Source organism: Corvus kubaryi, unplaced genomic scaffold (genome assembly GCF_017639235.1).
Source record: "Corvus kubaryi isolate FWS band 111438036 unplaced genomic scaffold, C.kubaryi_AGA036_p1.0 37385, whole genome shotgun sequence".
Lineage (NCBI taxonomy): Eukaryota > Metazoa > Chordata > Aves > Passeriformes > Corvidae > Corvus > Corvus kubaryi.
Window position 1 is genome coordinate 2,705,498 of NW_024581127.1, and position 18,508 is coordinate 2,724,005.

The following is an 18,508-nucleotide window of genomic DNA, read 5'->3' on the forward strand; positions in this document are numbered from 1 at the left end:
AGTATGGTAAATACTTCTGTCTCTGGTGTTACATATTTTAACAGGATGGGCTCTGAGCTATTGTCCTTTTGCATGCTTGGCTAACAAAATGAGCTGAAATTTAGGGAATAAATAGTGCTTCTACCCCCTAGGCATTGTATAATTTCTTAAAAGCCGTCAGCCCAATACCAAATGAACGGCTCTTGGCTGTGAAATAGATAATGTTTTCTTGGTGTAACCAGGCTGCGTGAAAGGGGAAATTGCCAGCATTTACAAAACCATTTAATACATGGAATGGTTCTGACACAATTGCAAAGGCAAGGCAAACCCACATTTCTTTACTATAATTTTTGCCACAGTACAAAATTTGTGAGAGCTTGGAAGTTACACTTTGACCCTTATTGGTGTAATGTTGCATTTATGCAGCATTTCAAGTAACTTCTATATCAAGATTAGTTATGATCATGATTAGCAGAATTCAAGAACATATAATCATGTTCAGTGTTTCATAGTGAATAGTTGAATTCTATTTTGTTGGCTGATTGAGCTCCCCTGATTAAAAAAATTTGTCACTGTGTATCAGAACCATTATTTTACACCCTGCCATTCAAAGAATAGTAATGAAAAGTGTTTTCTTTAGTGTTACTGGCATCACTTTGGTGATAGGTAAAATAACAGTTTTGTGTCAGCTGGTATGTAATGTCCCAGTGTCATTAATTCACACTGAATATCTTTGAACAAATATCTTTATTTGGAAAATTGTGGAGCCCAGTACTCGTTTATTAACCAGCATCCTGTGTAGTGAAAATAGAAAATAACCTTTTCTAAAGTAAGTGCTTATTTTGCATTAAAACTAAAACCAATTGAATTTATTACAAAATTTGTTTCAGAGTATGACCAACTTTAAAAAATTGTATTTAAGTTTTTGTATGAATTTACCTTTGCAGTCTGGTTAATTTTTAGTTAGCTGCTTAATAGGTTCAGTTCTGAGAAAGAAGACATCAGAGGAGTTTCCATATAAATATTTCACAACTTCTCATAAGAAATATGTTGTTAGGATGTGAGCTGTAACATTGCTTCTGAGGCTAATGTTGGTCTCAAATACTAAACATTTACTTATTGCTTCTCTTTCTCTCAATATTTGGTAAACCAACCATTTGAGTATAAGAGATTTTTCTCTGCTTTTGAAAGGTGTGTGTTCATAGTAATGTCAATTTTTTCTCCTTAGAAAGCCACCAAAAGGGGATGTTTCTAGTGACTAGGCTTGAGTGCAACGATCTTTCCTTTTTGAGTGTGTGTATTTATGATTCATGAAGGTGTTGGCAAAATATTGGCTACTACGTACTAGTAGGGATGACTTGGACTTTCATAACAAACTTTTGCCATAACCTCAAACAAAAGGATACTAAGGAGATAAAGTAGTCATAAAGCAAAAAATGAAGTGCTGTCATGGATTAATATCTGCCCATGTGGCAAAATAATAATAATTAATAAATACATGATGCATTTTAATATTTATTATTTTAGCAATCCAGCAGCAGTAAGTTAAATATTCTAATATATTAGAATGTTACAGTTTAATGGGAGGTACATGATAAGTGAGGTGATATTTATTACATTACACTAAAATATCCAAGATGATCAGGGCCAAAAACAAGTGAAGAATTTTCTAAAAATTAACAATATTATATTAGGTGTCTTTTGTGGTTGAGAAATGTCCATGAACAGATTAGAAAGAATGATTTGTCCTACTGCTACAGTCTTCAGACAACTAAATTAAAATGAATGGTTGTGATGATATGTTTGCAGGCCCAGAACAGCTGTGAACATAAAAGGAGCCAGATACCTTTGACCCATCCTGTTAGGTCAAAATAATAACACTGTCTACACTGGATATCCTGCTTTCCTGTGTCTTTCAGTTGTTCCTGTGTGTATCCAGTGAGCTATCCTCATCCCAGTTTGGTATAAAGCCTCTCTGTTCTAGGCAACCTCACCTCAGAGCAGATACAGCAGAAGGGAAGGACATTGGAAGATGTGAGAGGGAAATGACTGAAGACAGACAGAAGTTGGAGAGTTTTATAGATAGCAGTTTAGAGGAGGAATGAAAAAGGGCATGCAAAATCATTAGTGAGTATAAATTGATTCTTACTTGGCTTCTGACAGACTTGCCGCAGGAGATTGTTGGCTGGAGTTGTTGCCACCCTCAGCCATCTGCCTTGCCCTGCACGTTTAATAGATATGGAAGCCCTCAAGGCAGAGACATCTGATCTGCTTGTAAATCAACTTGTGAATCACTGTTGTTTTCAGCCCAGTGCATTAAGGAGAGCTCTTTCTGCCTAGGAGAGTAGCACTGTCTGGCAGAGGAGGGAAAGATGCTTTCTCCTGGTAGCAACTTCAGGCAGGGTGAGTCTGCCAGAGACCTTACGTATTCAGTATTTCAAGGACTAAAGCTTACTACTAACTACTGAAAGCTGATAAAAAAGGAAATGTTTGTTTTACCCGGGGTTTATTTCAGTGAGGAAAATGTTCACAGAAACACAAGTGATTTTAGCGTGATGTAACTCAATAGTGATATCGCCTGTATATTGTTTTTCACCCTGTAAGTTTTCAGCCCCTGTTTTCCAGTGAGGTTGGTTTTGTGTGGACTTAGATGATTTTGTAAGGCATGCCCCTCAGTCTTTGAGTTCTAGCCCTTTTAAATCTACTGTCAATTTTCAACTGAAACTGACAGTTTTCTAATCCAGGAAATTTCCTCCAATTCCCTGGAAGTTGGTATCTGCCTAGAAGACAATCTCATTAGTACCATCCTGAAGCTTCAGTACAATGTAAAGAGTTACTACTGCAGATTGATCACTATTATGGCTCTGAGACAAACAAAGCGTCTGCTGGCTTGCTGAAGCATTTTGGGACAAGCTGTTTGAGTTAATGTAGAAGAGGAAAAGAAGAAAGGTGGGTAGAATTACTAGAGAGGGGATACTCTAAGAAATATGGAGAGAAACAGCTGATATTAGCGTGAAGGAATTATTGAGATGTAACACAAATCCCTGAGAATTCAGGATGCATTAGGTTTGCGGCTTACAGAGTAACTAACTCTACCTTTCTTGTGTGTTTTAATTTCCTTACCAGGATGAATTTTAATTTTATTGTATGTTGCAAGATGTGTGCTTTTACCATTATACATGATACCAAATGCAATCCTGAATTAAAAATTTAGAAGATAAATGTAATTGTAAATGCTGCAATCAGCAAATAATATGTAAAGCAGTGAATAACATGGGAGAATGCAAACTTGTTAGATTACCTGTTCTTACTTGGAAACAGGATATTAAACTTATACTAAAAGGCTGTTGCTTGGCCAGACATTCTTTTTATAGTGTATTGCATGTGAAGAGCTTCTGAGAGTGTTCTATTTTGTAAAATTAAATGGGAGTGGAATACTGGTTGTAATTGCTGAAATCAAAAAAAGAGGACAGAGGAAGAATAAACATGGAGAGGAAAGAACAGAGTGAAGTAAGAGGTTATTTATAGCTAAGTACAAAAGGAGCAAATGTGGGTTTTCCACATGGGAGCTCCTCTGATATTTTCAGAGCTCAAAATGCAATTTGAAGAGCCTTGATAAAGATTAGCAGAGAGTGAGATTGAAAACAAAGAAGTGAATAACAGCATTTCAACACAGGTCTTCAGCCCACCTAAAATTTCAAGTATTCCATTTATCTTCTTTGACTGCTGCCTTAAGAAATTACATGATTGAACTTCCATCAGGTAAAATTATGAGTACTGCAGTAAAAGCCCTGCAAGAAAAGCATAGTTTCAAACACTCCAAGTCAGATACCACTACCAGTGCCACCTTTGTAAGTGTAGGCCTTTCTGAGCAGACCAAGAATCTCATTAGCCTTTGCTGCGTTTCACAGGGTCGCTGTGGTACACAATACTTTGGGTTTGCAAGTTCACTGTAGTAACTGCACTGCACCTGCTAACATCAAAGGTAGTGCTGTTACCATTTTCTTTAATGACCCAGCATTCATGAAGCCGTCGTTCTTTGTATGTGAATATACTGGCAGTAGGTGTTATTATATCTAGGACATTTTGACAATTATGAAGAAAGGGCAAAATGTAGTGAAGGCTATACTTCAAGAGAGGTGGTGGACTGGAAGTCTGTGGAGACAAAAAGAATTCAGGAGATGAGAAATTCACAAACAGAACAATTACTGAAAAGATAAATCAGGGGTAATCATCACTTTATAAAATCACAAAATAGGAATGCTGAAAATAAGTAAAAAATAACCTAAAGAAGCATTTCAGCTGAAGGCTGGGCTGTCATCAGTTATCATAAATAGCTACTGGACCCTGTGCATAATTAGTGAGGACTGGAAGGGTGAGGGAGAGACAAGTACAATAAGAATATGCACTAAGTAACAAGTCTATTAAAAGAAAGCATGGCCATGGGCAAAGATTAGGAAAGAAAGAGGAAATATGCTAGATTTAAATATAAGGATCCAAGTTATCTTTGATATTAAGTAATTTGAAGTTAATGGAGTTGTAAAAAGTAAAAGTAGACACCAGAGGCTGTTGTACATAACTCTATTTGGAGTCCTTTCCTTATTTCACTTTTTTTTTTTTCCCCCTGAAGTTGGGAGTGTTGATTTAATCTAAATATCAATTTTTGAAGCAAATTTATGTTCTAACCTTTTGCTTTGGAGTTGTGAAAGTTTTGACAGTTTCTGTATGTTTCTCTGTACTTAACTACTACTGCAGTGATCTCAAGATAATACATACAATATTTGTGCATAAACTAAATGCAAAGCAAGAGTTGTTAAAGTAAAATTTAAAAATTAAATTAAAATCCTAAATTAAAATTAAATCCTAAAATTAATTTCTAATATCTAAAAAATACTTAGTCTAATTGTAGGCTATAGGATTTCAGTCCTATTCCAAGGAAAATAGAAATGATATTTTAGATGATTTAGTATTGCTATTTTCTATGAAGATGCTTCCTGGTGGTATCTTCTATTTTAACTTAAATAACAAACCGTTGCCCTGTTTTAATGTAGCTGGTTTTATACCATAGACACTGAGTTGAAAACAAATATTAGGCTGTATTTTAAATTCAGCTTTTTTCATTGCCTGTTTAAGAGGGTCCATGCCTGAGCAAAAACCATCAGAGAAGATACTGATGAGTGAGTCACAGCTGAGCGCAAAATCAACGCGGCAAGAAAGAGAGAACCTTCCGAGAGATGAGCTCCTTGGCCCTGCTCGCTGTGGGTCACACAAGCAAGGCTGCTGGCATAAGGATGGGACAAGTTACTCAGCTGACATGGGGGACATGGGGTCTGACTCTTCCAGTGGCAGCACAGATTTAGTTTAGCTTAAACTGATTGTGAAGCTGCTCCTTGAACAATAAGCAGCACAGGGAGCACACTTAGAAGAGTTAAGTCCTGCTCCACTGCAGTAAAATATGAGTTTGGCCAGCGATGCATATAAAGCCAAGGTTTTGCTGTGAGGGAGTGAGATCATGGCAAGAAAGATGGTGAGTGACCTTTGGAAGAATATCTAGAGGTGAGGATGGAAATGGTTAGCAAAACATTGAGATATTGAGCATCTGAAAAAGAAATTAAAATTTAATAGGTTTTGTGTGTATGTATGTGATGTTAAATGCATAAAGTTTGTACATTCCTGGACTAAACAGCAGAGCTTACAGTGTGCCTTTGTGACAGAAGGAGTTTTAAACATGAAGGTTTCATTTATTGGCTTACTGTTTTCTAGGTTATATTGAGGTAGCCCAAATTTCTTCTCTGTAAAGAAATGGTATATCTTTGAAGTATCCAATAATGAAGGAATAAAATAGAAATGAAAAGAATTATAGTCGTTCCATTGTTTTTAATTCTCTTCATGGAAACTTTACAGTCCTGGGAATAATTAAATATAAATAAATATGCAAATAATAGGTTTTGTCAGTTTTGATTTTTAACCAGATGCAAAGAGAGACAAATCCAGTTGTCTTCAAAAAGGTTGTTTCCTTTATTTTATTAAAACCAGAAGTTACAAGGAGATTGTTTTATGTTCAATATGATGAGAATAAAAACTTGAAAAGGTAGTGTAAATGAAACTATAAAAGTACAAAATTGTTCTTAAAAGCATAGTTCATAATAAAATGATAGTCACATATTTGTCCTTTTCAACAAAAGCAAAGAGCATACTTTCTTTTTGTCCAAAACATTCCTACGTTATTGCAGAATTTAAAAATATTATTGACTTTAGTATTTTCCTGTTTTTGAAGCTATAAATGCTGCCATTGAAGTATGAAAGTAATATTGCATGTAATCCTTTCTTAGTCTTCCTTCAGGTTTCTTCTGATGAGTAATTTCAGCTTCAAGATTGTTCAGACAATTAAAGTACTGTCCAGCAGGCTAGAAAAAGTAATTTGTATTATATAAAAAATGCATTTATTGTTTCTAAATAATTATTAAAAATCATTATGGTTTATGTGAAGTGCAAATGAAGGCTAACTAATTTTATTCTGATATGTAATCTTTTGCCTAGCTAAACTGAAATCATGAAGCTTTGAGATTGAGAAGATAAGCCATGCTTGCCATGGTCATATTTTACAGTTTTCATGTAGAAATAGTCCTCTTGTTGCATGTAGATATCAGAGCACCTGAAGGAAAATCAGCTGGTTTCATGAACACAAGAGAATTGCGTTCATGTCCTGCACATACCTTACACAGAATTGCCATTCACTCTGGTAGTTCCCTGTTATCATACAAAGAAGTAACTGAACATTTACATCCTTCTTGAGACATTGAACTGTGAACCAAAGTCCTCATTTCTCTCCTACACATAGAGAATACAGTCATTCCTAATTAATGCTTGCTTTAATGGAATTGTTTCCTCTTGCTCTCTAAAAAATTACTTTGGCACATCACAGGCAAATGCTTTTTCTTGACATATGGATTACTCTAATTTTTATTTAGGGTATTCAGAAGCTGAGTGAATCATTGTCATTTTTACATATACAGAGGAACTTTATGTATAATTTAATCCCTGTTTCTGACTCTCAGTCAGTTGCTTAGTGTATAAATGACTAAAGGCAAATGTGAGTTAATGTCTGTGGAAAGACAATTCCTCAGAACGTCACAAGATTTAATTATTCAATCGCTATCACCTAACTGCAGAAGTACTCTAAGTAATGTTTGGGGTAGAGGAGACTTGTCAAGGTGTCTGACAATAGTTTCCAGACCTGTTTCTCCATTTAGCTGTATGGGGAGATGTAACCATGCAGGGGATTTTATGGAATGGTTTTCATGCTTACTTGGATGTCCTTAGAGACACAGAAAAATCTTTTGACGTATTTGAATATTTCTGAGAGGAACTGATTTTCCTGATGTTTTTCAGGAAATGGGTAGCAACTGGGTTATGTCCTCACAAATAATTAGATTGAATTTATCATTGTGGGGTTTTTTTATGAATATTCACACAATGATTTGATAGAAACAATACTTTTTTTGGTGAAATTTGTTCTAAATGTATGTCTGGTTACCAGGGACAAAATGCTGTTAAGGTCTGACCAGAGCAATAGTTATTTTTTTTGTCTTTGAATATTAATTTTCTATTGATGTGTTCAAAAGCATTGGTGAAACTTGAATAATATATTTGCTTAGGGAACCTAAACTCTTCAGTTAAAACTTCCAAATTCTATAAATATTGTAATTATACCACCAGTGACTTGGGAATTGTCTTTCTGATAGTTGGTTCTTTAGAATTTGTTTGGATTATATGGGTTTGATTTCTTTATATAAGACATAATTTAGAATTTGTAAATGAGCAACAGTTTGGCAATAATTCACATCATATTGAATCTTCACATAGAGAAATTCTCCATAAAAATAGAACATTAATCATGTGGGGTACTTTCTCTGGTGTGTTGGGAAGTTGTGTCAGCCTTTTGAAATGGTTCTGAGCTTCTTAAACTTCTTAACCAGACTGTTTTGAAGTGTTCATCGGAGAAGGAACTTTGATGTTATATAGATAATTAGAAAGGTCATTTGGGAGCTGAAGAAAGGGTTTCTGTGGATATGTTGAAGCACTGTCAGATATTACAAACTGTTTCTTGTGTTTTGGGAAACTTAAAGGCTGTTAAATTTGAAGGAGTGCAATTTAATTGAGACGACATAATTTTATGAATGTCAATACATTGTATCAAATTTATGTGTAGGCTAGTTTCAGAATAATATTTGTATCTGTAATATGGAAATCGATAAATTGTTAAGTTTCAAAAATTTCTTTGATCACCTTTCTAATTTGTATTAATTTTCAAAGTAGCAAGACTTATCTATTAAGTCTGCGTTCACTTAAAAAAATCTTTATACAGCTGTATCATAATATCAGAAATAATTTAATTCATGCACATTACCGTGGTTCAAGAATTTTAAAACAGATGAGGAAAAGGTGGTGAGAAGGTAAGACACTGAGTTGGTAATAAGCCTAGCAATCTTAGCCTGCTTCTCATGTTCAAGCTTATTTCCAAGTTCAGTTGTATTAGATTTTATCAGCTTGGCATTGCTCAGTTAAATACAAAAAAAAAAGGCTATGTTTACTTGGCATATGTAATACTTTAAAAAAAAAAAATTGAAAATCATATCTTTAATATGGTAACACGTAGTATTAAGAATCGTATGTTGATAATATATTAGGAATGCTTTTCCGAAGACATGTGAATATTCTGATAGAATCATAGTTTTGAAAAACTTTTATTCTGTGTCTTGAGAGAAGCAAGAAGCAAAATTACACTAATTTTAGTTAAAGCAGCAGTGGTGAGTTGCAGATGGGGTATCATTCTGTTAATGTAAAAATGATACCTGGTTTGCTTTTATTTCTGAAACTTCAATAAACACGTTCATATTCTGACTTGTTAGTGTTACTTAAATACCAGATGCTTTTACCCCTTAGGGTTATGGCTCTGGGAAAAGGGCTGAGCCTAACTGATTATGAAACTCGTTTTCATTGAAGAAGGTGGACCTACCTCCTCCTCTGTTCCTTCAGGCAGAGCCATAGGGCTCCTGTTGTTTCCTTTACATGGATCTTAATGCTTGTATTGAACCCTCAGTGTGCAGCTCTACAACTCAGTGCAGCTCTACAACCTCAGTGCAGCTCTACAGCTCTACCAACCCGCATACAGAAAATTCCACCAAAAATACAGTATTTTTCATATGCGTTCGTACCAGAGTCAGAAAAGAATCAAGCACTGATATCACTGGGAATGACAGAAAGGGGTAAGAGCATAGTAATAAGTGGGACTTTATCACTGGAAGCAAGCTGTTGGAATACAGAACTGAATCCTTAGTGACTACAGGTTCGCACCTTGGAGTGTGACCTCATTTATCCACCATTTGAGCTAGCAGTATTTCAGGGCCTGTGAGGTTTGCCAGTGTGCCTGAAGATTGAAAACCAAGAATTACTTGGCATTTTTGTGTTGAGCTAACTTTCTTCTTGGTGCAGTGCTACCTGTTTCCTTTTTGCTTGAAATAGATCTTTACTGCTGTATATTATTGAAGATGCTTTCAATTTAGACTTCTTAGTTTTTTTGGGTTTTGGGGGGTTTTTGGTTTTTTTTTGTTCTTCATTTTCTCTGTTCTTCCTGTTGATGTGGTTTGTACTGTGACTTTGTCTTTATTTCATTTTTAGGTTTTCTGTCAGTCAAACTGCCTGCAGTCTAGGAAATTAGTACAGATGGTTCTTTTTGAGAAGGAAAATATACTGAATTAGAACTTAACTCCTGTGATACGATGTACTCTTTTCTGCTGTCTCCATCCAGGATATGATGATTGTGCTTCCTACTGTTTTGTGTTTCCTTTACCCTTGTTTTTTCACAGCTCTTAGAGGAACATTTGATATCTGATGTTGAATTGGCATTCCATTCTAGAGTGTCTGACTCCCTCTTAGTCAGTGATAGAGTAGATAGAGTGGTTAGACTGTGGTTTTTATCCTCCACAAGAGAAGGACATACAGTGACTGCCAGGGGATGTGGTTCACATTCTATTCCACTGCTGTGGACTCGAAAGTTAGACATCTCAAGATCTACCTGAGATTCACAGCTCTCATATTAAGGAGCTAAAACCAAAGGGGAGAAACTTGCAACATTTTAGATAAATGTTCAGTCTATGGAGTCATGGAAAATTCCACTGGAGTTCAATGGAGTCATGATTAACCTTCATATGTCTTGAGAAGCAGAATTGTCAAGTAAAATTTTCTGATTCATTTACAAGATGATTCTAATCTTGTGAAATGAGATATTCTGGAGAAATATGTCGTTCATATCCAGAAGATAAAGTAGTGTTGAGTAAAAGCAAACATATCTCTATGATGTTTAAGATAGTAGGCTTGAGCTAACATTGCATGACCTAACATGCTGTAATGCCTGACTTATTTTTAGGCAATAATCTTGGCTTGGAATATTCAATGAAGGTGTAGCAACAAATTGTATTATATGTACCACTAGACTATTTTCCATTTCAGCCAGGTCTCTGTCTTGCATTGCAGAATGCTTGTGCAAGCATTGCAGCAAAACCAAAAACCTTATTTTCTCTTTTCCAAACCAAAAGCATGAGCAAACATAACCCAGTAGTGCACTGAAGTCATAGGTTACACAAAGCAATCTAACAGAACAAACAGCACCTATACAACATCTCCAACTGCACGTTTTTCAGTAACCTAAACTTTCTTTAAAAAGCATTTAGTCTTTAGTACTCTTCAGTAAAAAAGAAAAATTATTGGAAAACTGTGTGGTGTATTTGAAACTTTATTATGGATGTGTGGAATGGTTTTGACATACCTGCTAGTTTATCTGCTTGACCCAGCTGGGGAGGTAAAATTAAATTCTTTTTCTACCATCTTTGGAAAGATGTCAGTGTCAGAATTTAATCAATGATTGAGGAAGAGCATGTACTGTCAGCAGTGATGGCATTGGTATGCTGATGGTATCCAGCTCAGTGTCTGCTTCTTGGAGTGTAGACAGTGCAGTCTTCCAGATGTCCCAGTGTCTGGCCATAATAGGGATAGTGATACAAAACAGATGGTCTTGTCTCAGGACAAAGCAGAGTTGATGCAAGCTGATAGAGGGATGGGGCTGGAAGAAATGGCAGAGCCTCGGTCGTTTGATGCCATGCTACACTCATCCTGGATTCACACTTAGCAGAGGTAGCAAGGAGGGCAGCTGTCCCTTTGCAGGTAGGCAGAAGTTGAAGAACAATAGAAAAGATCCACAGTATGTTTCTTCTAGTGTTTTATCTAAGGGTTTTGGTAATTATCGTAGAATTACTGACGTTACTGTCTCAGTCAGGACTTGCACCTAGAGCTCACTAGGAACGTTCACATACAACGTACGAAGTAACCATTGCTAAATGTGCCTATGCACACGGAGAGTTTAGAGATTTCTTTGCTGTCTCCCTGCCTGCCCAAACTGTCTGGTCTGAGATCACTCATATATGAGTTCCTAAATTAAATGGAACTTTTCTAGCACAATAGATGCAATAGTGCCTGATTGAAAGGCACTTTTTCTAAAATGGGAGATGTGCTAGTTTGTCAGTAGAAAATTTAAGTTGTATAAGCATCTTGCTTCTTACTTAGTGTGTTTCTCTTTTCATGAAGAAAATTCTCTGAAGGACAAGTAAAATGTTTGACACTTTAGAGATATTTGGAATTAGAGATATTTGGAATTCAACCATTTTAATTTCAAAAAAAAAAGAAATTGGAGAAATAAGATACTTGCACTGTAGGTATTCTTATGTGTGTAGGTTTATGAAAGAGAGCATACATACTGACACTCCAGAAATCCTTGGACTAACAGTTTTTTTTAAAAAAAACCCTCTTGGAAGGTTCAGTGTTACTGGAAATGTTTGGCATAAGACTATTTGTAATTTTTATGCTTTCCCTCAACTTTCATTTTAATAAAAGGTGTATGAATTTCCACTGGCCTCTCAACAGCTAGGATTAATCCAGCCAAGGAGCTGGTAGAGTAACTTATGACACTGCAAAGAAATATGAATGTGGCCCTCAGTGCAAAAATTGATCAATAAAATGCTAAACAGGTTAATATTTTCTCTGATTGGCTGAAAATGCATTGTAGTTGCTCTATGTTTGGTAAGGTATATTGAACTAATGAATTATTATTCATTTTAGCTCATATTTGTAAAACTTCATATAAACAGCATGCAAATTATCAATTTAATTCAAAATAGACTTAGTAAAGAAAAATGTAAGCAATAATGTAATGTGAAATTCAATATTACAGATATATATTGTAAGGCACATCTGTACTATGTTAACCAAATACACTTCAAAAATATTATGGCTGTCTCCTCTTTGTTAAAGAATAAAAAACCCAAACTGAAACCTTTTAAATATACATTCTTTTCTAATGCTTTGATATTTTCATTATGATAGAAGAAAAACTTAGGGATTTAAACATGGCTTTTTCTATTATTCTGAAAAAGCTTTTTTTGGTGGTTTTCTTTAAGAATGCAGAGTTGAACTGTGGCCTAAATTGCACATAAATATAGTGGTTGCAGGAATGAGTGACTTAAGCATTGAAACTGATTAGAAATATTGATCAAAATTTGCTTTAAATGTTAAAAGTTGCTTTACTTAAAGCTAAGGTGCAAAAAAAAAAAAAAAGGAAAATGTTTACCAAGGGAAAACATTAAAAAAACATTCCTTTAGATGCCTTCTCAAGTCCAGAATTTCCGGTGGTTTTGTGTATTATCTCATTATGACCTTTTTGAGGTTCTGTATTATTACTGTGCAAGCACTGATGTACAATTATGGCAATTGCAGTAATGCATTGCAGAATGTGATACAGCAAGTGAAATATTCTAAATTTTATTTCATTGGAAATGTAGAAGTAATTCAAGTGTTCCAAACAATAATAGATTCCCATTATTGTAAAAATAAAGTTTTTGAAATAATTCATTAGCACTGAATGAAACTGCCTGGTTGATAGCTTAGACCAATGAGTTTGAAATCCCTACTGGTAAGGAGCAGCCATAGTTGTTTAGTCAGTTATAGTGGCTGAACTGGTGGGTGAGTGTTGCAGTGGGGATCCTGCAACATGCATATATCAAACCAGGCGTCCCGTGGAAAGGAAATGTATATGGACAGACAGATTCTTGATAGCTGTTTCAGAGATGTTTATTTCCCCAGCCGCATGGCCGGGGCTCTGCCGAGGAACTGAGGCAATCACGGGACCCGAGGGTCCTTGCCCGCGCAGGGAACACAAACCAACCAATGGGGAACGAGGCTGAGCAGGGGCAGGGAAACCCCGTGTGTCCCCTCAGGGCCCCTCTCCCAGGGCTACATGGCAGGGGGAGGGACCCCAACAGGTGAGCAGTGGTTATTAGGTGATGTTAGATCCCTGGCTTACCAGTAGGGGAATGATAAGAGGACATGATGCCAATTCTTTTCAGCTGTGGTTGTGGACTTTCTCATGTAAATAAAATGAGGCCATAATTTTGCATTCAGTGGTTTGGGAAGTTGAGATATCCAAGATTTGTGTTTTAAACTTCATCTGCCTAATTTGGAGCAAGGCTCTGAAGCCCCTGCACTGCATCTTATCCTCTAATCTGCATCTCATCCTCTAATTCAGTGTTCCATCAGTCTTGACTGCAAGTCATTTGTTTTCAGTTATAAACAAATATCATGCCTAGTAGAAAAAGGGAGAATAAGCAGGAGCCCTGTGGGCCAGTGCTTCATGTAGTTTTTCTAAGATACTGAAGCATGCTTTAATGAAACTAGAACATCTTCATCAGAAAAGGCTACCTCCAATGTTAATTCCAGTCCCAGCTGGGGGAAAATAGAAAGAGGGAGAAACTGAAGAAAGATTCCACTCACTCTTGTGGTTAGAAGTGAGAACTCGAATCAATGATTCATTGTATATTTCGGTACCTGCAAACAATGCTGCTTTCCCTACTCCCATGTTGGTTTTGTGGTTTTTAGACTGTGGCGTGAATTTCTGCTAGATTGGCTCTGACAACTGATACAGGTAGAGGTAGATGTGCAAACTCAAGAACTCAGCAGCATCATGTTTCAGCTGGGTTTGTGTGCATCCATCAGTGAAAGCACAAACGTTTAGGGAATTTATTGTCAACTTGAGATGCTTCTTAAGTAAGATATCTTCAGAACATTGTGTTCAAAAATCTAAGGAGTAAAAGTCTCTTGATGTATTTAGAATATTTGTGTCAAAAGTCTATGGCATGGGTCTGAACTAGGCAAAATTCTGATATTTGAAGATGTTTTTGGAAAATCGTATTAGAACATATGCACCAGACTAACAACGTTGTCTGCTCCATGACATTAAAGAAACAAAAGATGTCATGTAGTTAGTGTACTGCAGAAGATAACTCCAGTTTTCCATCTGTTGAAGCAAATATTTAAAATACCCTATTCAGGAGTGGAGCATCAGATATTCTAAGTTAATGATTCTTCTGTGTCTGGAAGCCTAAGTCGCATTATTTCTTTAGGAATTAATGTGGTCTTTTTTACTGGAATCTCTTGATATTTGGCAAGATAATTTATCCAAACCAAAGAGGATTGGTTTACATAGTAAGACACATAAAAGTATGACATATAAAGCAGCTTAGATTCCAAAAGCAGAACTTCTATCAGCAGTAGGATTTTGTTGATTTGCGTTTTTGGGTTTTTTCTTTGTTTGGTTTGTTGTTGTTTGTATTCTGGGGTTTCTTTGGTTGGTTGGGGGTTTTTTTTGTTTATTTGTTTGTTTTCAAATGAGATTAGTAGAGCCTATTAAGAGTCTGCGCATCAGCCAACAGGCCTTGACAAATCAATGCTATATACAAGGAATACGTCAATGTCTGCCACAATGTAAGAACACTACCTTGAGAAATTCATTGTTTCAAAGAAAGAGGCATTATTTTACTGGTTTACCAGAATTGCCTGGTGGCATGCAAGAACATAAATCAGAATTCATTATCTGAATTTTTACTCTTACATGAAAACATTTAGTGCTTTTCTTAGTATTAGACTGAACAGACAAACTGAGCTGTCATAGACTTCTTCCAGCTTTGAACCTTATACTACTTGAAGTACTCCTGGGAAATTACTACATGTTTTATAATAGAGGAAGGAGACAGAAGGATCATATAAAATAGTACAACACATGAGCTGATGTACACATGACTGGATCATATAAAACAGTACAGCACATGATCCTTCTGTGCAACTAAGCTTTCACTGTGTTTTATAGGAGTTTTGCATAAGAAGAGCTCTGTCCTTAAAGTGAATGGTGTGCAAGTCTTATATGTGTTTGTAAAATGATTCCCAAGACAATAAGCAATCTTGCACAGTTTCTAGAATACTTGGCACTAGTGAGTGCCCCTTTCCCTCTCCCCATCGCTTCCTCCCAAAAAAGAGAGGAAGTAAATAATTGTAAACAATGTCCTATTTAAAAACATGACCTTGTTATTGGGCTATATTCTTGTAGAGTTGAAATAGATAACTTTTTTCCCCCTTCCCTTTTTGGTGAAAGTTTTCTATTTAAAAAAATCACAAAGAATTAAGCTTAGTGCAGCATTATTATTAATCTAGAAAACATCTGGTTCTGTGCTGTGCTATATTACACTTGTGGTCTTTATCTCACTTTCAAGTATTTTTGTCTGTGGTTGTTTGGCAAAGCATGATGATTGCAGCTGTGTGAATTGATTTTGGTAAATTGCTGATTTGATAAAAATGTAAGGTTCTTTTTGCTTGATTCACAGGTACTTTTTTTAACCACATGGAACATATTTAATGGAAATTGCTATAGGACCGGGGCTGGGTTTTCACATACCCTATTCATTTAGAGAATAGCAGAGAGTGAACATTAAAGAAATACAGTGAACAGTCATGCATTAAAACAACAAACTTTTATTAGCATAAATGAGATTGCTTCATTTATGTGAACTTCCAGCCTATCACTATACAAAGATAAATAACCATTTTCTAAGGATTTGAGAAGTTTCACCGTATTCTTGTCTTTTGTGACACAAGCAGTCACCAGCTTGGCTTTTCTCTCTCTTTTTTCTCAGTGAATTACCTCATTGCTGCTCAATAACATCACGGAGCCACTCAGCTATATCATTGCTAGTTGGTCTAGCAAAGAATACAAAGAAAGAGAAAAGATTCTGTGTCCAGACCCTGTAACTGCATTGACTTCTCAATGAAATCCTATTTTGCTAAGACTGGTTCTTTCCGATGGTACATAGAAACATCTGAACCTTTGAAGTTCTCTTTTTTTTTCACTCTTAAAATGCTGTATTGCATTCATTGATTGTATTTATATTAATAACTTTCCTATTTGTGATCAAATATTTTTCTGCAAAGCATACATGAATTATTATGAACAATATATACACATACATACAGAGTTTAGTACTCAAACTTCTGTGTGATTTATTGTTTTATTGCTGCCGGGTTTTGTCGTTTTGTTGGGGTTTTTTTTAATTAAAGGCCTTCGACAATGAATGTGGTTGATCTGGAAGATGGCATATAAACTTGCTTACAAACTCAAAAATCCCCATCCAATCCCATTTGGGTATTGCAAACCAGGCAGCTTCTCAAAGCCGTGTTGCTTTAGTGAGAAAAAAGTTCAATATCTGCACTGTAAATCTGAGGTATCCAGAAGAAACTGAAATCATTCCATGCTGATGCGGAGGTGCAGTAATCAAATTAAATCAAATGCTACAGTTAATCTTTGGATTTGGTAGATGGAGTTATACTTCTCTGCTTAGCTGTATTATTAACAGCTTTTTGTGCCTTGCCATGGACGAATTCCATCCCATGTTGAATTAGATCAATGAAAATTCCGTGAGAAAAATTAACAATTGTATATGATGTAAGGTTTTGGTATTTTAAATCTGCATTTTGTGTGCACATTACTGCTGTTGGTCTAACACCATGTGACAATAAATCAATACTGCATACTATTCTGCCTACTTGTCTATTGGCTACAACTACAGGCAGCTCTTGAATCCACATTTCTTGGACAAACTTTCACTTAATTTTCTCTTGAGAGAAAAAGGCTGGTAGTTGACTAAAAATGACAAAAAGGCATGGGTTTGATATACAAATTCAAACATAAAAGTTATCATGGAGGGCAGCCTATATCATTGCTTTGTTGAAACACTTACTCGTCTGAGAGCCAAAAGTTAATCAAGCAGAGAGCAGTAGAAAACCTTATTTAAAGAAATCACATCTGTTTAGTGGGAGAAAAGCCTGAGGCATATGCTTCAATTTCTTTTAAGCTGTAATTCATCCAGTGGTTTGCATCTGTTAAAAAATATGGAGATTTTCGCACCTCTTTAAAGCACAATTTAACTGTATTTATTTTAATATATAATGTGTTCCAAATACAGAATACCTTTTCTGAAATGACTCATAGATGATTGATTTCATAGCTCTCTTATCATACAACCTTCCAGGTCCTTTGAATTAGTTTGTGTATTAACCATACATGAAATTTAACAGAAAATATGTTGAAATGGTGTAAAATGATGACAGAAACTTCAGTACAGTTGTCAATTTACATCAAGGCAACAAATTGGCTGGTGGGGGGGTGGTGGGGAGGAGAGTTTTCTTAAGCAGTGAAATAAAACATTACAGAGAAGAAAATGTAGTTTAAGGACTTTGGTCACAAAATTTTCATTTGAGTTTAGCCTAGCTGTTATTGAATGTTGCATATTAAAATGCGTGTCTGCCCAAAAGAGTGTTGTTAACATGACATAATCCTGACAATCTTACCACACTTCACTGAGTTTGAAGCACAGCGGTAAGAGTAGGGTCTATGAATTATAGAGGACAACGAGAAGTATTTCAGGAAAAGATTTGGGGGATTGTATCTCATTCTTTTGTGTCTGAAAAGCACCTTGGTTCTCCATTGTGTGTCTATAATGATTACTTGTGTATTTTAAATTCTAATTGAATTTAATTGGATATTAATTCTAATATGCCTCCTCTGATTTTAAGGTTCTCTGTGATTTTTCTCCATCTGATATTGGGATTTAAAATCTTATTGTACTTCCTGCTTCATTTAGATCCTTTAACATTAGGTTTCTTTTGTAAATGTAAACATATGAAATATGTTTACATTTACAAAATGAACATATGTATGGAAGACATTTTAAGTAGATGATGACATACTGTGTACTGTAAACCATATGCATCAGTCAGTACATGGAATGGTTACATGGTCAGTATATGGTCATTTCATAGAAGCTAACCAGTGCTTTGCTAGTTTACATTTCAGTTAAAGTCTAATCAATTTATAAACAACTGAAAATTGGTATTTATAGATACATGAGGCATAGAGAACTTGCCTGTTTTGTGTTAGGAAAAATATAGAGATTAATATCTAAAGAATGGCCTGACTGTAAACCAAGAGAATACATTTACAATCTGACTGAGCTACACTATTCCAATGTGATCTTGGGAAAAAAATTCCCTGAGAACCTCTGCAGTCTCCCTTTAAAATGTGAATGATTTTACA

The 18,508-nt window shown here is 35.6% G+C and overlaps 1 protein-coding gene across 5 annotated transcripts in view; it reads left to right on the forward strand.

Moving 5' to 3' along the window:
- The window catches only part of CUNH8orf34 (chromosome unknown C8orf34 homolog), a 161,377-nt gene that overhangs the window by 82,723 nt on the left and 60,146 nt on the right, over positions 1 to 18,508 (forward strand). The gene's annotated exons all lie outside the window — the stretch shown is intronic.